This window comes from Xiphophorus maculatus, chromosome 20 (genome assembly GCF_002775205.1).
Source record: "Xiphophorus maculatus strain JP 163 A chromosome 20, X_maculatus-5.0-male, whole genome shotgun sequence".
Taxonomy (NCBI): Eukaryota; Metazoa; Chordata; class Actinopteri; order Cyprinodontiformes; family Poeciliidae; genus Xiphophorus; species Xiphophorus maculatus.
Genome location: NC_036462.1, coordinates 26,178,036 through 26,196,731, shown reverse-complemented (window position 1 = coordinate 26,196,731; position 18,696 = coordinate 26,178,036). Strand labels below are relative to the sequence as shown.

The 18,696-nt window shown below is 41.2% G+C and overlaps 1 pseudogene; it reads left to right on the top strand.

The window, feature by feature from the left end:
• The first annotated feature begins 677 nt into the window (after nucleotides 1-677).
• The window catches only part of LOC102231239, a 44,790-nt pseudogene continuing 26,771 nt past the window's right edge, over nucleotides 678-18,696 (top strand).

Here is an 18,696-nt window from a genome sequence, read left to right as displayed (position 1 = left end):
TAGTTGTCTACAACCTAAAACAGGTTTTCTTGCCTACTTTGTGTTGGTCTAGCACATACAAACCTAATAAAAAGCTATCGGGTTTGTGGTTGCTACATGCCTAGAGGTTTTAATGGGGGCGAACACATTCGCAAAACCTCTCACATCACACGTGTGCAGCTCAGTTTGTGTTGCCACAGTCTAGTTTCAAACAATAATCATCCAGGACGTCAAAGTCTCTGATTTAGGCAAGTATGGGATTCCTGAAACGGCCTGAACAGACGCGGACGGCTCTCCTGACACCAAACATAAACCTTTTAATTACAGCTAACATGGCTGATGAGTTTGAGGCCTGATTACTTGGCCTTCATTAGTCAGATTGTGAGCCATAGTGACTCCCACAGGAGCTGTTTGGCAAATCTAAACACCGCCAGCTTCTCTGTTAAGCAATTACATTGACCCTAAAAGACGCCCAAACAGGTGCGCGCGCCCACACAGACCGACACGTGGGCATTTTATCAACCCGAATCGGCTGAATGTTGGGATTTCAGTCTGTTCCTTAATTTGCAGAAAGAGTCTGACTAAAAAGGAAACAGTGATAAAAATGTGCCGAGCTCCACTCGGTGCAGCCGCGCCTCGTCATGATGACTCCATGTTAGCCGGGCCGCCTCGACGACGCGGCGGGTTTGTTTCGCATCATGGCGGCCTGGCGGTTGTCACTGCGCCGGGGGAGGGAGCGTCCCGCCTCGGGCCACACGCGGCGATCAGACCCGTCGGGAACAAACTGCGTCTGCATCGTGCGGTCAGGATCTGGCCGTTGTTCGGGTGAGTGAATCAGACGCGGTGACACGCGCGCGGACGTTCGGTTTGCACAACGCTCACGGAGCACTTCCTGTGTCGTAATTTGCTGGCGCGCGAGGCCGCGCGCTCGGGCTGATGCAGGTGGAAAGTGTTGTTGACGGGCTCTTTGTGCTAATCTGCAACGTTGGGCTTCAACACACCGGGCCCCGCAGCAGCAGCGGCAGCCTTGCAGCTATTTTTAGAGGAGCACAGCTGCTCCTCAGCACCCACCGTGAAACCAGCCATTCATCCCTGATTTATGACACGAGGCCATGAGAAACTGCTGCGCTGTATTTGCCACCCAGATACTTTAGAAGTCCTACTTTTTTTTTTTTTTCTTTTTTCCCCCCCCACATCACTTTTCTTTTTGTACCACTGTTGGAGGCAATTATCAGTTACTGCCCGTGGATGTTGAAACCACAAGTCCAAAACGTCCGGTGCTGCAGAGGTGACTCAGGGTCTAGTCACAGGACCACCTGGAGGCCAAGACAAGTTCAGCCCTTGTGGCTGGCTGCTCCCCCACACCAGCGCGTGCCCCTGTTTCACGTCGGCTCAGCAGTACTTTGTAACCTCGGTGATGACATCGGTTGTTTATCAGAGGAAAATAAATACTTCCAGTTCCTCCCGGTGTTTGCTTGTACGACCAGAGAAAGGATTTCTGAGACTTTGTGTTTTGTACCAAAAAGACAGATGTGTCCTTTTGTTAGCTGTCTTTGACACTTTGTCTTAGAGTGTCACATGGTTGTGGTAAATGTCCTTAAGACGGGGTGTGTATGTGTGTGTGTGTGACTGTCATCAGTGGGCACAAAATGAACTGATGCCTCAGCAGCAGATAAACATGAAGGGATATTTCAGGAGTTTTGAAGTGAATTTCTGTTAAAAGGCTGGGAGGAGCTAATGCAGCGCTTCTACCCAGATTATTTGATCCCTGAGGCTGAAGCTATAGCAGCTGGTTTGAGGGAAGCCATTTTGGTTAAAAGCTAAAACCTTCACGAATTATATAAAGTAACTTGATGACCTATGTAACTTTTTAATATACTTGCACCAAATGAAAAATGTACATGCCAACTTGAATCAGTGTTTTCTTTGGTTCTGGCCAGTGGTTTTCCACCAACGTTGCCCAACTTGCAGGTCTCATAAGGGTTTCTGCGTCACACCATCAAACTGGGTGCTGCCACACTAGCAGCATAGACAATGTAAACGAATAGGCACTCCAGTTATCAGCTGAAGTCTGTCGTCTTGTGCCCAACAAATAATGCTAAATTAATTTGGTCAAAATCCCTCTGGTTGTGCGAAAACATTGACATTTTCACAAACTACCAAAATAAAACAATATTTGGTGTTTTGCAAGCCGAGAGGAAAGGGAAAGGAGACGTTTGTGGCTAGCTCAGCTGGATCAAAACGTCTCGGGGAAAAACTTAAATCTTTTGCCGTGTGTTTCGTACGTTTTGTGACCAGTAGGTGTAATTACTCACTACCCAGCAGTTCATAATGTGTCATTCATGTTTTTTTTTTTTTTCCTACTGCAGCACATGTTCAGGCGTTTATTAAAACAGTTTGTTTCTGTGCGCTGTGTGCTCGTTTTCCTCGTATCTCCCTGTGCCGTGCTGGCTTCATGCATGCTCCCGAGTTTTACTCTGACGGCATCTTTGCGTTGCATTTCTGTTTTGCTTGTTTATAATTTATCTGATTTCCAAGCATTTAAAGGGCATCAGGTCCCCTGAGTTGCAGTGACTTGACAGGAAGAAGACCAAATAGTTAACCGGATAAGTAAGAAACATTACAATCAACTTTGTGATGGCCTCATATTATTGATTACATTTAGTTTTTTGTTTTTTCTTCACTCCTTCTTCCTTTTCTCAAACTGTCTCTATACATATCAGTATGAATGTATACCCGTTATGGTCACAGATCCTGTACTTTCCGAATTTGATTTCGGTTGAAACGTAACAGGGTTTAACTAAATATTAAACATTCATTTATCCATGATCATGGCGCTTATAGAAGGTAAAGTAACCCGAGGATTGCGATTTTTAATTGACTAAACATAAAATGAGCCACGATTCTCTCACAGTTTGCGGGGAAGGCTGCGCATCCAGGAATAAATGGCGTCCAATGGGGCTTTTTGCTATTGCGTAATAAAACCCCAATTCCAAAAACAAAACTATAAATCTAATGAAACTAATAAAACTGAAAACAAATCAAAATCAGTCACTGCAATTTAATGCCACTAGCTCGCTTCTGACAAATGAAACACCCCCCAAAGCAATAAATTAATCCTGAGACCTGGGATTTGACCAAATTATATTTAGTGTGTTAAATTGGCTTAATTTTCTAATTATTTTAGTGAATTTTATTTTGTTCCGTCTTACTTTGCATCAGACTCTGACCAGAAATGCTTTTTAACGTTCAGTTCTCTGTAAGCGTTTCTCACAGGAAGATCGTTCTTGAGAAATTCCCTTTTTTTCCTCTGTTTTCTGTGGAAATAATCTCCCATTTTGTAAATTACTGTGGATGCGAACGTGGAAATTGCACAAATGTTTGTAAAATGACTTGTGAAACGAAACCTGACTTATTTGAAACTGCTGCCGTTGAACACGCAAGAAGAATTGGATAATCTGTTTTTATTATTTTTTATTCTACTAAATGTGGACTCCAGGAGTCTGTTGGTAAGAAATGAAAGGTTTATAACCTTCTAACAGAGCCTCACTTTTTTTAAAATCCCAAACTAGCCCTTTAAGTTCAGCTTATCAAAGTCCGTTTGTCATCTGCATTATTTAAAAGGACACCTTATCAGTGAGGACCAGCTTGTCTTAGCCTCCTGCGCCGCGTGCACAACACAATAATGTTCTATGCTGTTCCACATTAGCCCTGGTGTCTGTTTCAGCAGCTCTCTATCCATGTATTGATGCGTGTCTTCCATCGATCCCAGCAATGATTTGCCATGCAATCCATTATCCATCTGTCTGCTTCGGCTGCCTCTTAAATGATCCATCAGCTTGAGCTATTAACAGGAGTAGTGGTGAAGTCCAAAGGTTGTTGGTGGCCCACATTTAAGGAGAGCCGCCTGTTTTGTGGCGGCTTGCATTTTAATTTGGAGGACATTCACGGAGCAACAGCACTCGGTGTTTATTTTAAATGCTGTAATTACGGTGGTAGAAATGCTGGTGTTCAGCCATTAGCGGCGGCGCTTGAGCCAACAAATTAAGCAATAAAATCATATTTTTGCAAATCCCACATCATTTAAAATGAAGCTTTAAGCCTTTTGGTAGCTGTCTGTTTTGCTTTTTATGTGCTATCATTACTGAATCAATCAGTCAACAACATGACTGGGCATTTTTTCTTTTTTCCTTCTAGCTGGAATGAAAGTGCACCGATGACGGTCTCCAGCAGAGGCCAGAGATGGGACTAATGTGAGCATTCACAAACCCAGAACACTGATTCAGGCCAAAATGTGGAAAAAAAATCTCAGAGATCTACAACGCAGTTTAAAATGCTGTAAAAAGTATTTGCCCCTTTCACAAAGTTTTCTTTTTTTTTCTCTCATTTTCATATAGCAGATTAACAAACATTTGTATATAACACAGAGACAGTGTAGGTAATTAAACATTTGTTTAGATGGTTTCATTTAATGAGAAAAAGTAGTCCAAACCAATGTATGGTAAAAAAATAAAATAAAAAAATTGCTCCCTAACCCTAATAACTAGCTGTGCCACCACAGGAAGCAACATTAGCCACCAGACGTTTGTGATTATTTGTTCCCACTGCAGAAATTAAAATAAACATAGGTCCACCACAGTTTGCTACTGTTGATGCGAGGAGCGGCCATATTGAAACGCAGAGTCGACCTTCCAAGTCGTAACTGGGGGTAGTCGGAGTTGCATCCACTTTCCCAGTTCCAACTACAACTGGGACGCAGTATGACGTTCCCTCAAAGTAAACTCGTTCGCTTATGCTAGCAGTAGCCTGTTAGCTGTTAAGTAGTTAGCGCAAGTTAGCAGGAGCTAGCTATGTTCAACAGTAAAACAGAGACTTGGTTATAAAGTAAATACAGACAGGATAGGGTTCACTCAGTGTAATTGGTTCTATTTTGGTGGGACCCAAATGTACACACACCTGAAGTAGGTGAATGAGAGAAAAATTTTTTTTTTAATACGAACAGAAACTTTACAGAAATGACACGGAGGACAGGACATCAAATCAGGGTGTTTTAACACCCTTTTTTATCACAGAATGAAACTTCACACAAAAATCATTCATTTTATCCAAATATTACCATTTGAAATACTGGATCATAGACTCCTCTTTTCACCCCACTGTTTGGTATGTTCAGTGTCAGACCTTCTCCTTGTGAGGTCATCCACACAATCGACTCGCTGCTGTGGATGTCACAAGCATTCTACGATGTTTCTCCATATTTTGGGATCCATTTTGTTTCCCTTAAACAAGACGTCGACTTTAGGTTGTCCTCACTTGCTTCATTGGTGCATCGCTTTCCACTGCATGCTGCTGCTCTATGGTTTCTGCTAATATGCTTTTCTCCCTGCGTGGATAAGACGGTACGGATAATGGATGGATTGTACTCTTTGGACCGCATATTCAAAAAGTAATACGAATGATTTAGTAAATAGTCACCCTTTCACATTTGTCTTTGCTTTCTGTTTTCAAAGCCACAACAGTGAAAGAAGCAATTTTTGTATTTTCTTTCCCTGCATGTCATTCTCTGTCTTTACTCTATTTTTATTAAAACTTCATACATGAGGAGGAAAAATAAATAAAGGTAAATGGTATCAATAGAAAAATAAGGCTGCTTTGTGGAGATTTGTTAGCGTGGTAAGTCCTTTATCCAGAGCCAGAGACTTCCTTTTAACTTCCTTTTGATGTTGATTTTGACACTACTGCCACCTACTGACGTAGGTATTACATCATTTCTGGATCCAGAGGCTGTGCAGAAGCACTTTTTTTTCCTCTGAAATTGAGAATAGCTGACAGTATCTCAGAGATCACAGTAAAATAGACAATATATGTAAATTCACAACAAAAAAAAAGATGAAAAATGCTTGGTCATCAATCTGAAACAAGTCGAGGTTCCTGTGACATTTTGTAGTTATCACCTGACCACAGCAATAAACAGAGAAATCCACCACACACAACTTTACTATAAAATTTCTGAAATACATTTGAATTTTTTATTTTTTTAATCCACACCAGCAAAAGTATGCAGAGATTTTTTTTTTAATGCTTCATTATTTGAGAAGCATGCGGGTTGGGCTTTTTTGGGGTAATGCTTGCGTCTTACTGTGAGAACACACTTTTGAAGAAACAAAGAAAATACCACCAGGCAAACACAGATGTGACACATTCAAGACGGGCGAGAAGGAGCGGAGGGAAGGAGGAGAAGAGGGGGAGTTCAGATTGAGATGCAAGATGGATTCATATGTATTCATGAATTCAGTCAGAAAAGTCAAACGGAAGCAGTATGATAATCTCGCAGTAATTGCATTTTCCCTCCAACAGTTTCTTTTCTTTCTTTCTGTTTTTGGGGAGGAAAGCTGAGAGCCACATCCTGAGACATGCGACGGGGGAAAAGAAGCGGCATAGAGGAAAAGTCGCAGCATGTAATGGCGGTCAATCCTCACCAGGGTCAAGTGGCGGTTCCGCCAAATGCAGTGGCGTCAGGATGATGGCTATCCTTAGTTATTGGGTGGCCACTTATATCTTTAATTGCAAAGCAGACAGCAGATAATGGCAGTATTGACTAACCGCGCTGAGTCTCAATCAATCAATCAATCAATCAATCAATCAATCAATCAATCAAATTTTATTTGTATAGCACACTTCAGCAACAAGGCATTTCAAAGTGCTTTACATCATATCAAACACAGAAACACAATGCAGGATAGAATCAACAATCAAAACACAACATTAAGTCAGGTTCCATCAATAAATTTGTAATTGATTACGTTTCAAATACAATCCTAAACAGGTGGGTTTTTAGTCGAGTTTGCATCTATAGAAGGTTTACCTGTTACACTCCTACTGTGTTATATGGAACAAAATACCTATTGCTATTTTTATTCCCACTCGCACTCACAATCACACAGTTTAAAATGATGTCGACAGCATTTTAATGGGCTTCCGGCACCAGGCTCCATACACGTCTTTCACTGAATTTCGCTCTGGGACTCCGTCGTCCCTCACGGAGTTTTGTGCAATTCTATGGTACCTGTTGGTGTCTAGAATTTACAGGGTTTGTGTTACACGCAGTGACCCTCAGTCACTCGCCGTTTTTCTTCTGGCACTAGGCTCCGTTCACCTCTTTCACGGAATTTCGCTCTGGGACTCCGTCGTCCCTCACGGAGTTTTGTGCAATTTCAACATAGAATCAACAATCAAAACAGGACATCAAGTCAAGTTCCATCAATAAATTTGTAATTGATTACATTTCAAATACAATTCTAAACAGGTGGATTTTTAGTTGAGATTTAAAAGAAGTCAGTATTTCAGCTGTTTTACAGTTTTCTGGAAGTTTGTTCCAAATTTGTGGTGCATAGATGCTGAAAGCTGCTTCTCCTCGTTTGGTTCTGGTTCTGGGGATGCAGAGCAGAACCAAAACCGGAAGACCTGAGAGGTCTGGAAGGTTGATACAATAAAAGCAGATCTTTAATGTATTGTGGTGCTAAACTGTTCAGTGATTTATAAACTAACAACAGTATTTTAAAGTCTATTCTTTGAGCTACAGGGAGCCAGTGTAGGGACTTTAGAACTGGTGTTATGTGCTCTATCTTCCTGGTTTTAGTGAGAATGCGAGCAGCAGCGTTCTGGATCAGCTGCAGCTGTTTGATTGATTTGTTGGACAGACCTGTAAAGACGCTGTTGCAGTAATCAATGCGACTGAAAATAAACGCATGAATTAGTTTCTCTAGATCTGGCTGAGACATTAGTCCACATTTATCTTCTGCTACAGTGAGGACAAAGAGGTAGATTTATTAAGAGTTACTGTGGGTTCTCTCCGGGTACTCCGGCTTCCTCCCACAGTCCAAAAACATGACTGTCAGGTTAATTGGTTTCTCTAAATTCTCCCTAGGTGTGAGTGTGTGTGCATGGTTATTTGTCCTGTATGTCTCTGTGTTGCCCTGCGACAGACTGGCGACCTGTCCAGGGTGAACCCCGCCTCTCGCCTGGAACGTAGCTGGGGATGGGCACCAGCAACCCTCCCGACCCCATTAGGGACAAGGGTGAACAGAAAATGGATGGATGGATGGATGTATAATATCCTGATGAGACAAGAAACATACACTCACCATCCAGTTTACTGGGTACACTTTGACTTCAGAACCGCATTAACTCTTCGTGGTGTAGACTTAACAAGTTTACGCCAAAATGTGTACGAAAACATTTTGGTTCATATTGACATGATGGCATCCCACTGAGGCCACAGATTTTTTGGCTGCACACCCGTGATGATGTTCCTGTTCCTGCACTGACAGGTCTAAAGAAGGTGTCCCCCAAAACCCTCGCACCACCAACAGCATCCTGAACGATTGATTTAAGACACGAGGGATCTATCTCGACATGTTTACCCCAAGTTCTGACATTACAATCTGAACAGTGTAGCTGAGGTCAAGACTCAAGGGCACATTCAACATTTTCCAAGCTGGCATCAGGGTTTTCTGCAGATTACACCGGCTCAAATTTCAGACTTTTTAAAACCATTAAGAGTGCAATTTAAGACCTGCATCTCCACAGAAATGTACAAACTTTGTCCAGCCAACTGGCGATTAAATTTGGATATCCTAGCTATTTAGCTAGCAAAGGTATGCTAACATTGAGTTACAGGTAGTCAACCGCACAGAACCCAATGAAGATGTTTGTGTGTCATGCAAACTTTTGGCTGAGGGAAAGGTTCCACGAGAAAAAAACAAACATTGGATATACAAGATTAAATAGTCGTGTCAAGACAAAATGTAAAGGCCTGCACCTCTTTGACCTTTGACATCAACAGGGCATTTACAACTGGCTCTCGGTGGATATTTTCACTTTGTGAGACCACTTGATGTAACCCTAAAAGAAACTCCCAGCAAATACTCAGACCAGCTCATCCATGTTAAACCGGTTTTTCTTCCACGACGCCAGGGCGCACGCGTGTCGTGTGCAGCCGTGTGATTGGTCGATGCACTATTTAAGCAATCCTTTCACTTATTCGACAGTTTGATCTCATGTCCAGACCTCTGACTTAAGCGAACATTTTTTTTTTTTCAGAGTTTTCCGACTCTGCTCACGTTTCTCCCCCCCGCGGGGCTTTGAGGGACACCATTTTCAGTTTCCAGGGCTTCAAAAAAAAAGAAACATCCAGAGGACCTTTTTTTTTCATTATTTAAAAAATACTGTCAGGCCTGTGTCATACATGTCAGTTCACTGAATACATGTCAGCATCCTCTCGTCTGAAAAGTGCTGACACCGCTGCCCTGCTGTCCAGCGGCGCGCTTCAGCTGCGTGAACTTGGATTTAGCTCAAGGGTATAGCCATCCTGCTAATGCGATGTAGCCCGGAGAAGGAAACAAATTGGCCTGACGTCTCATACGCTGCCTTGTCTTGATTGTGTGATGGCTTCTGCTGCTAATGTGTTACGATGGGTAGACCTGTGCGTGGAGGGAGACAGATGTGTGTGTGTGCGTGTCTCTCTCTGTCTCTCTGTGTGTGTTAGAGAGGGGGAGATAGAGAAAGAGAGGGAGGATGGGGGGAAGGGGCTCAGTCTGCAAGATCAGCACAAGTGGAATTGCATTGATTCAGTTAACTGCAGAGTTGGAGCGTGATGTGGAATTCTGTTTATCAAGGGTGGAGTTTACACGCTCGCCTCCATTTTGATCCCATTTTCTTCACCGTATTCATAATCAGTCCCGGCTGTCTTACTCTAAGCAGCAAAACAGTAGATCAGCTTTATGCATATCGCTTAGCTCCACCTGGAGGTTCAATAAAATTAGCAAAAAACAAAAAACAAACGTGTTTCTTACTAATTTGACAGCTCGGATTAAACGTCTACTTAATATGATGCATTGTGTGTATGCATTACTCTGCTGTAAAGCAAATAAAAGGAGTGCTGGCACGAGTCGCCGTATATGTGATGGCACTGGCAGATCCACACTGCAAACATCATCATAATCTGTATTAATCTTCGAGATCAGAGGCAAACAAGCAACATGGCGCTCTGTAAATCACCGGGAAGTGCGCTGCAGCGCCGCTCCAAGTAAACACCGGCTCGTATTTCACATTCAAACCCAAGGCCAGAAACGACATCTGCTGAATCTTAACAAACCGCTAAAAACGCTGTATTGATTTAAAGGAACAAAGCTCAAAAAATCGCACTGCTAAGTGGCAGAAAACGTGGAGAGAGGGGGGGAGAATGGGGGGAGGTGTGGGCCTGCTTCATTTGTTACACAGACGCTGAGTGATGTTCACATGTAATAATTCAAATCAGATCATAGTTTTGTTTTGTTTTTTTGAAAGACAAATCCTTCTGCTTGTTGTTTTTTTTTTTATATCTGTATAAAAGTCGTGCAGGTGCAGCCTGCTCGGTTTTCTTTTTTTTTTTCTTTCTCGGCTCTGAGGGGATACATGTATTTTAAATTAATGAGTGTCTATTTTAAACATTCATTTAAACCGGGCACGCGAGGAGACGACGTATATTTTCTTTTCCCTCTGTCCCCCCCACCACCACCACCACCTTTCACCGCCGCTCCTCATTTCTCCGTCTGTAGCTGTGGGGAATTTGTCTCCAAGGGTTTATCATGACTGCCTCATATCCCCCCCCCCACCCAACCCCTTCCTCCACCCTCCACCACCAGCACCTCCCCGAGTCCTGGTTTGTCATTTTGCTGATCCCGACGCTTTTTCATATTTCAGCATTCTTATCATCCACGGGCAGTAAGATGATCCATTTCACTTATTTCTCAGAAGTGTGACTGTAGCCTAAGTCAATATCTACAGAGCAAATTCGGAGAAAGACGACGCAGCCAGCTGAGGATGGGGGCGGCTAGTTAGTGGTGGACCCTCTTCGTCTTTTTTTTTTCTATCTAGTCAGCAAGGGTAAAATGTCAAGCATTTCTTAGGGAAGCGGCTCCATAGGATTCCATTCGAAGCTTTAATCTTAATTGAGAGCATCGCACATTGATATTCCATAGGCTTCTTTGCCCTTCGCCTCTCAGCTACTTTCATTTAGAGGACAGCCGTACTGCGCTACAGCATGGGGATTGCTTTGTCAGACAGCCAAGAGGCCAAAGGCAAGGTCACCCTCTCTTTGTGACGGTGGCTCACTGTGGACTGAAGGCGTCACCTCTTTTTGTGCTTGTCAGAGAAAAAAAAAAGATACTTCAAGTTTTCTCTCAAAGTGAAATTCAGATTTCTCTCTGATTTTTCAGCCTAAAATTTCACTTTTGCGCGTTTCTACAGGTCGAGCATTCAGATTGTTTGGCACATTTACAAAAGTATTCAAACTCCATCTACCTTTCTGTTGAATTATGTGTGACGGAACGACGCAAGTAAAAGCATGTTGAGGTTAAAAACTGCGGGCCGGGGGCCATTTGTGGCTCGCCGGAGGATTTTGCCCACAATTCACGAATGTAGCGAATTCGGGATTATTTCTAGATTTTCAGACACGATCAAAAAGATAAAAATAAATACTTTGTGTTGTTTTGGCAATGTCTTTTAAAAAAAACCCAATTGAGATAATACTCCCCCACCCCCATACACACACACACAAAAAAGTTGTAAAAACGTTTTACTTGTCATTAAATAGAGCATCAATGCTGCGAAGTCATTATTATTATCATTATTTTGGACTGACAATAATTTACAGAACATTTTCTACAACGATTTGGCTACTTTGCTTTATTAAAATATCTATTTAGTATATTATTGTAGAGATGACAATTTGTCAGTTTTAATTAAAAAAAAAAGTGGCCCTCGATTCCTCTCAGCTTGACATTTTTGGTCCTTATGGAAAAATGTCAAACAATCAAACTACAGTTCTATGAGAGAACAAATCAGAGCTGCTCCAACAACAACTGTTTTACTGAACCAGTTCTAACATTTTACTTCGTTTGCTGGTTGGAGTCCCTCAGCCTGAAAAATATGAAAAATGAAAAGTCTTATAAAAACCACAAGTTATCCTTAATGACCCAAATTATCCTCTTTACTATAATTACAGTTGGGATATTTTGTGATAAAGTGCAGTACAAAAAACTACAAATGTTCATTTGTCCCGGTTAGAGTCCCTCATTAATAATTGACCTGATTGGCCCAAATAGAGACTACAGTAGGTTACGACTGTATCCTGGTTGAATCATGTATGTTCTATCAATTGTAAAAAAAAAAAAAAAATCTGCTGCCTGCAAAACAAATTGCCCTTTGGGGGAGAATAAAGTTTTTCTTTATCTTGACCTGCTGTATTCCAAGGTTCGCTCTCTGTCTAAATTCTTGTTCTGCCTCTTAAGAGGTTTTCCTCCAGGACTGCTCTGTAATTAACTTCATCATTTCCTAACCCTGCTGAGAAAAAGCATTATCCTTCTTTCAAGGTGCGGATGTTGTGCTCATGACGATGTACGTTTCCCCCTCGTTTGGTTTCCTACAGGCCAGATTTGTGGGAGGAATGTCTAATAGTTTCTCTCTTCTGGACCGATTAATCGGATTGATCGCGATTTAATTGATTATTTAAATAGTTGTAAACTAATTCAGTAATTGACTAATTGTTAACTGCAGTATTCAGACTCAAAAAAGGCCAGTTGCTGAGAGAACATATTCTGAGTAATAATTAAGTCAAAACTGTACAAACATGTACATTTTGCATTTAATATAAAAAAAACCTGTCTGTAAATATGTTTTACATATGATTCACCTGGTTCAAATTCTGTGGAAAAAAAAAAAACACCAACAAAAAAACCAACAAACAAAAAGAAACCTTTTATTAAGCACATTTTGTTATCCAATTATTAGTCAGTTAATCCAAAAAATAATAAACATATTCACTCTACACTTTATTGATGTCAAGCAGAAACATGTGAGCTTTTCACATGTCAATGTTAGGATTTTATTTAGCTGCAGATGTATCCCTTGCTACAAATTTTAGTCAATAAAATGATTGAATTATTTATTTATTTGCATCTCTTAATATATTTTTGTTTTGTATAAAAAAGGCTTAAATGAAAAATCTGCAGAACGTGCCATTTTTTTGTCGAAATGATCAATTGTCAAAATAACTGATAAAATAATCATTTATTGAAATAATCATTAGTTGCTGCTATAGTTCTTTTGAATGTATTCGCCCACCTGAGCTGTAAGTCTTCTTACACTAACGTTGCACAGTGTTGAGAAAATACAAAACCACAATATTCTTATTCAATGTTGCTCTCTGATTGGGTTAATTCTAGTTGCTGAATACAGTGGGCCAAATACAAATTCATTCCACACCTTTCAGATTTATAGTTGCAAAATGCTCTGTAATACAAAATCTCAACTAAACACGGTACGTTTGAGGTTGGAGGGTGAAAAAAGCTGAAGGGGTATGAATACTTTTGCCAGACACTCCAGTTAAAAATGTAGCAGTCGGAGGTGAGTCACAAAATTCAGCATTCTGCACTTTCCTGCACATGATGTAAAATAACGCCTCGATTCTAATTAAGTCACTTCATTGAGGAGGAAAACTGTGTCGGAGAGCTCCAAATTTAGCTCCCTGTGTCTCACAATGAGCGCACTTAATCCCTAAACAATGGAGGAGGGCGAAGAGGGGGGTGTAAGTGGCAGAGCAGATGCAGCGATAAGGCCCTCGTCATCAGGCATGGAGAGGAAGACGGTGCGGGACACCAGCACTGCCACACCCCTGTGGGAAGACTCGTCATGCCACCTTTCCAGGGGAGACGAAAACGGACGAAACTGGAAACTTTCACAGAAACTGTTTACATCTGGGCACACGGCCCATATCCACGAAACTGAGGACCGAGCTCGCCCCCATTTCTCATGCTGCTGCTGCTGCTGACACAGACCGAATGCAAGCAAAGAGATGGCGGCGCAGATATGTGTGTGAGCGTGGCAGGGTAGCCGTAGGGGTGAAAGCACAACGAGCAAAAAGATGAAGGCTGATAAACCTGCCGTACTTCTTTCATCAGTCTGAAAACACTGCTGGGAGCTCCAAGGTTTTCTGGGACCCTGAGCTAACCATAAACTGACTTTGGGCAGAAATGCCGACTTGAGTTTGAGACAGAAACTCCAATCACACTTAAGTTGCGAGAATTAAAGATTTGAGACTTGACTTAAGGTGTTTAGTCCGGTAGACTCGGCTCGACTGCCAAAATTGCGATATTTGTTAGGTTTTCAGCTGCTGCCGTTTGCTTTCACACTGCATTATGTCAAATGAACCAAAGCCTTTGAAAAAGCTGTTGACCTCCCCGCCTGTGGTGGCGCTACAACAAGAATCACTAAAGCAGTTGTAGCAGGATTTCTCTAGTCTTTGGCTAAAAACCACAAGCTTTTTCTCCTGCTAGTGCTAGCATTAGCACACATGTTTGTCTAGGTTGTTCGACTAAACAGGACTGGTGTGAACGCACCTTTAGCCTCCAAGTCTGAGACTCGAGTCTTGGTGAATAGTGAAGGGAAGCCGGTACGTGAGCTGAAGATTCCTGTCTTTTTAAAAGAGTGCGCTTCTTTATTAGTCAGTAACGTTAGCAAATTACGTTATTGGCTTCTTTATTAGCCAGAAATGTTAGCAAATTATGTTACTAGCTTCTTTATTAGCCAGTAACATTAGCAAATTACGTTACTAGCTTCTTTATTAGCCAGTAACGTTAGCAAATTACGTTACTGGTTTCTTTATTAGCCAGAAACTTTAGCAAATTATGTTATTGGCTTCTTTATTAGCCAGTAACGTTAGCAAATTACATTACTAGCTTCTTTATTAGCCAGTAACGTTAGCAAATTACGTTACTGGTTTCTTTATTAGCCAGTAACGTTAGCAAATTATGTTATTGGCTTCTTTATTAGCCAGTAACGTTAGCAAATTACGTTATTGGCTTCTTTATTAGCCAGTAACGTTAGCAAATTACGTTACTGGCTTCTTTATTAGCCAGTAACGTTAGCAAATTATGTTATTGGCTTCTTTATTAGCCAGTAACGTTAGCAAATTACGTTATTGGCTTCTTTATTAGCCAGTAACGTTAGCAAATTACATTACTGGCTTCTTTATTAGCCAGTAACGTTAGCAAATTACGTTATTGGCTTCCATATTAGCCAGTAATGTTAGCAAATTATAGGATGTTCACGTTAGCTGTAGCTTCATAACAATAAATTCATGAACGTCTCTTCAACTGAATGCTGCAATAAATGACTTTGGATCATGTAGGAAGTAAACGTAGCTTACCTTCAACATTCTCCTGCCGTTAAGCTAGCTACGACATTATGGGGACACTTCCTGCTGAAAATCTAAAAATAAAAGCACGTCGTGTTCCACTCATCCAGAGGTCAACACATTGGTTTACTTGCCACACTTTGCCTGGTTCATTATGTTGTAAAGTAAGTATAGCTTTGGTTTGATATGAGTGTCTTTATGCTTTAGAAGTGAGAACAAAGGTTGTAAATGTGGATATTATTAATATATCAGAGTGAGGAGAAAAACCCCTCCAAATTATTTTAGAGCACTATGTAATTGAGTGGAAATGTGATATTATTTGGTTTTAACGCCTTTCTTTTCTTAAAACATAAATGTTTTTGTAAATATAATTAGGTACAACTACACTTAACCAATTTTCAAAAATAAAGAGCAATTTTTAGCAGATTTTTGGATAATTTTATTTGCAGAGTTAGAGATGGACTAGGTGTCATGGATTTGATGTAAAAATGTTCATCTTCAGTCATTAGAGACTTGAGATTATTGACTGAGATTTCACTTGGAGACAAAAATGACATGTAAACATGTCTGACGTCTTCTTATGGGAACAACCCACATACTAAACTTACAAATACATTTTCCTTATAAATGTGGCCAATTTAAAGGGAAATAAACAGGCTTTGAAATGGTATATTTTTGTGCCAGGAATCTATAACACAAACTTTCAGTTTTTTTGTTGTAACCCCTCCTAGTAATGCTTTAGACTGGCTAAAGAGTCATTTTAACCGTATTTTAGACAGTTTCCTGAAGGCCACATGTCCACATATCCAACACCGCAGCTGAGCTTCTTCATCTCCACATCAAGACTCGGCACCACAATTAGAAGTTTAGTACTTCTTTTCTTTCTTTTTCTGTACAGAGGGTGCAACATCTGACAGGTTTTTCAGGTAATCAGTGTTTGACAGAGCTTCAGAGAAGCTGCTCCCGTTTCAAAGTCCTCTCCCCTGGTGGGAAAACTCAGAGCTCCTGCTTTCCACCATCTCGTCCAATCAGAGCCCAAAGCTGCCGAAGTCCTCAGCAGGACTTTATAGAAGAATCTTTAAAGAAAGAGGTCACTTTTTTTAAACACGGATCAATAAAATCTATTCCCCCATGCGCAGTGATCCTCCTCTGCTTCCAATAAACCCGCTTTGTAACTTATCAGCAAAATATGTACATGTGGTCACATTTCCCTTTTCTTTCAATGATAAGTGCTTGCTAATCAGTAAAATTTCACAATGACTTTCTTAAAATAATTTGGTGTCATAAGGATGCCTGGCAGTGTTTATTTAACTGGGGGGGGGGGGGTCCAGAGTCTGTTCAGTTTTCTTTCTTGTGTGGAAAAAACGGTAGCATCGCTGGTCTCATGAGTCAAGGCTGCAGCTCGAGTCTTCAGGATTTAAATATAACCTCATTCCCCGTTAACGCCGTCACTCACAGGCTGACGGTAACTGTTTGACATCACGCTCCCTCTGCAGAGTCCTGCAAAAGTATTCACACCCACTCAACCTTTTTTTTTTTTAAAAAACAACCTTTTATCACTTTACTACCACAAATTTAAATGCACCTTATTTGCATTGTATGTAAGCCTGTCACAATAAGCAAACAATTAATCGCATAAGTTCAAATGAGCTCCATAACTTCCATTCTGATGAGTTTTTGGTTTTTTTTTTGTAGGACAGTTTTGTTGATTTAACATTTCTGCTTGGTGTTTTATTTTGGATATTTAAAATATCTTCAGTACAGTTTATTGGTCTTTGAAAGGGCAAACTTGCATTGTTACGCCTTTATCAACATATTACTTGAAAATGGTCCTAAAACAACGACATCATCTTTTATCGCTGTAACTCCTGTGACAATTTATCGACTAGCAAAATTCGCTCTCCTGACAGGCCTGATTGTATGTGATAAACCAGAGTAGTGTCTGCTTGTGAAGTCAAAGGCAAATTACACTTTAGAATTATTTATTTATTTATTTACATTTTTTTTTGGTCAAATGAAAATCTGAAAAGTGTGGTGTGGATTTGTATTCAGCTATCCTGAGTAAATGCTTTATAGAAGTACATTTCAAACGAGCCTGGACTGAAAGGTTCTGCCAATTTTTCTGCGCAAAACGTAACAAGGTCGGCTGCATGTTTAGTTTTCGTACTGCTTAAGCTGAACCAAGTTTCTGGTTTTTACTTCCATCTTCTACCAGCCAGCCTCCCTGTCTCAGCTGAAGTAAATAATCCCCTCAGTAGTACGCTGCCACCACCGTGTTCCAATGTGAGGATGCCAGTGATGGACGGCGTTGCTTGTCTTCTGAATAAAATCAGAGACAGTTCAGGCTTGACTTTTATCTCATTAGTATACATATGTTCACTGTGTCCTTTACATATTTTGAGGCAAACTGAAAACAGTTTATTTAGTTTTCTATGCATTTCTTCCAATAGTAGTTTTCTTTGTTCCATTCTGTCAAGAAGGCCAGAGTAGTGGAGCGCACGGCTCATGATAGTTGTTCCTGTCCCTTTTTATGAAATATATGAATTCTTAAAGATCGATTATGTTGCCTTGTTTAAAAAAATAAATAAAAAAAATAAAAACATTTCCAAATTTTTGAAGGTGCTTTATCATGTTTTGCTTGTGGTCGAGTGCGGGAGGCACAAATGGCCCCAGGGTCACACTTTGGACACCCCTGGCTTAAGGGGTATGAATGATTTTGCAACAGAGTAGCAAAAGTTTTACTAAAATATAATCATGTCCCCCCCCTTCCTCTCCGGAGATTATCTGGAAATTAGTCATGTTTTTTTTTTTTTTTTGTCTCTTGTTTGTCTGAGGTTTCATTTGCGCTCCAGGAGACGCCATGCAGAGCCAGAGTCGTAACCGACGGGGCGTTCCCGCCGCTAGTTAAACGGGTTAACCATTCCCAGCACACGATGGCTTCCAGGTGGGTTTGGTTGGAAGTCAGACGCGGCCCGCTCCTGTTGGACGGAGTGGTTTCTGCAGACCTCTGCTCGGCCACGTGCGGGTCGTAAGGTTCTTTACACCCTTCGCTTACGATCTGCAGTTTCACCTCACTGTGATCATATGAGCGGCACTATATTGGCCTGTAAAGTTATTTAACGGTCATCTGCAGCGCATGATGGACAGTAAAAGACGGTACAGTCCGGCGCACAGTCTCAACCTTTAGAGGTTTTTGTCCGTGGTAAAGTTTTAACAACTGACTGGACTGGAACATGTCATCATGTTGGACTGATGATGATGTTACAGAGTCACGACTCGTCTTGTGTGAACGACGACGTTTGTCGTTTATTGTGTCTCGTTCAAATGAAACTGGACTAACTGGGAATCCCATGATGGTTCAGCTTTAACAGTGATGCCCAAAACAGAGTTGGGATAGTACACATATTTGATCAAAAGCCCGTGCTGCTGTATCTGCGGCACTGCTGCCGATTGAGTACCAGTAATGGCAACCTAAGAGTAAT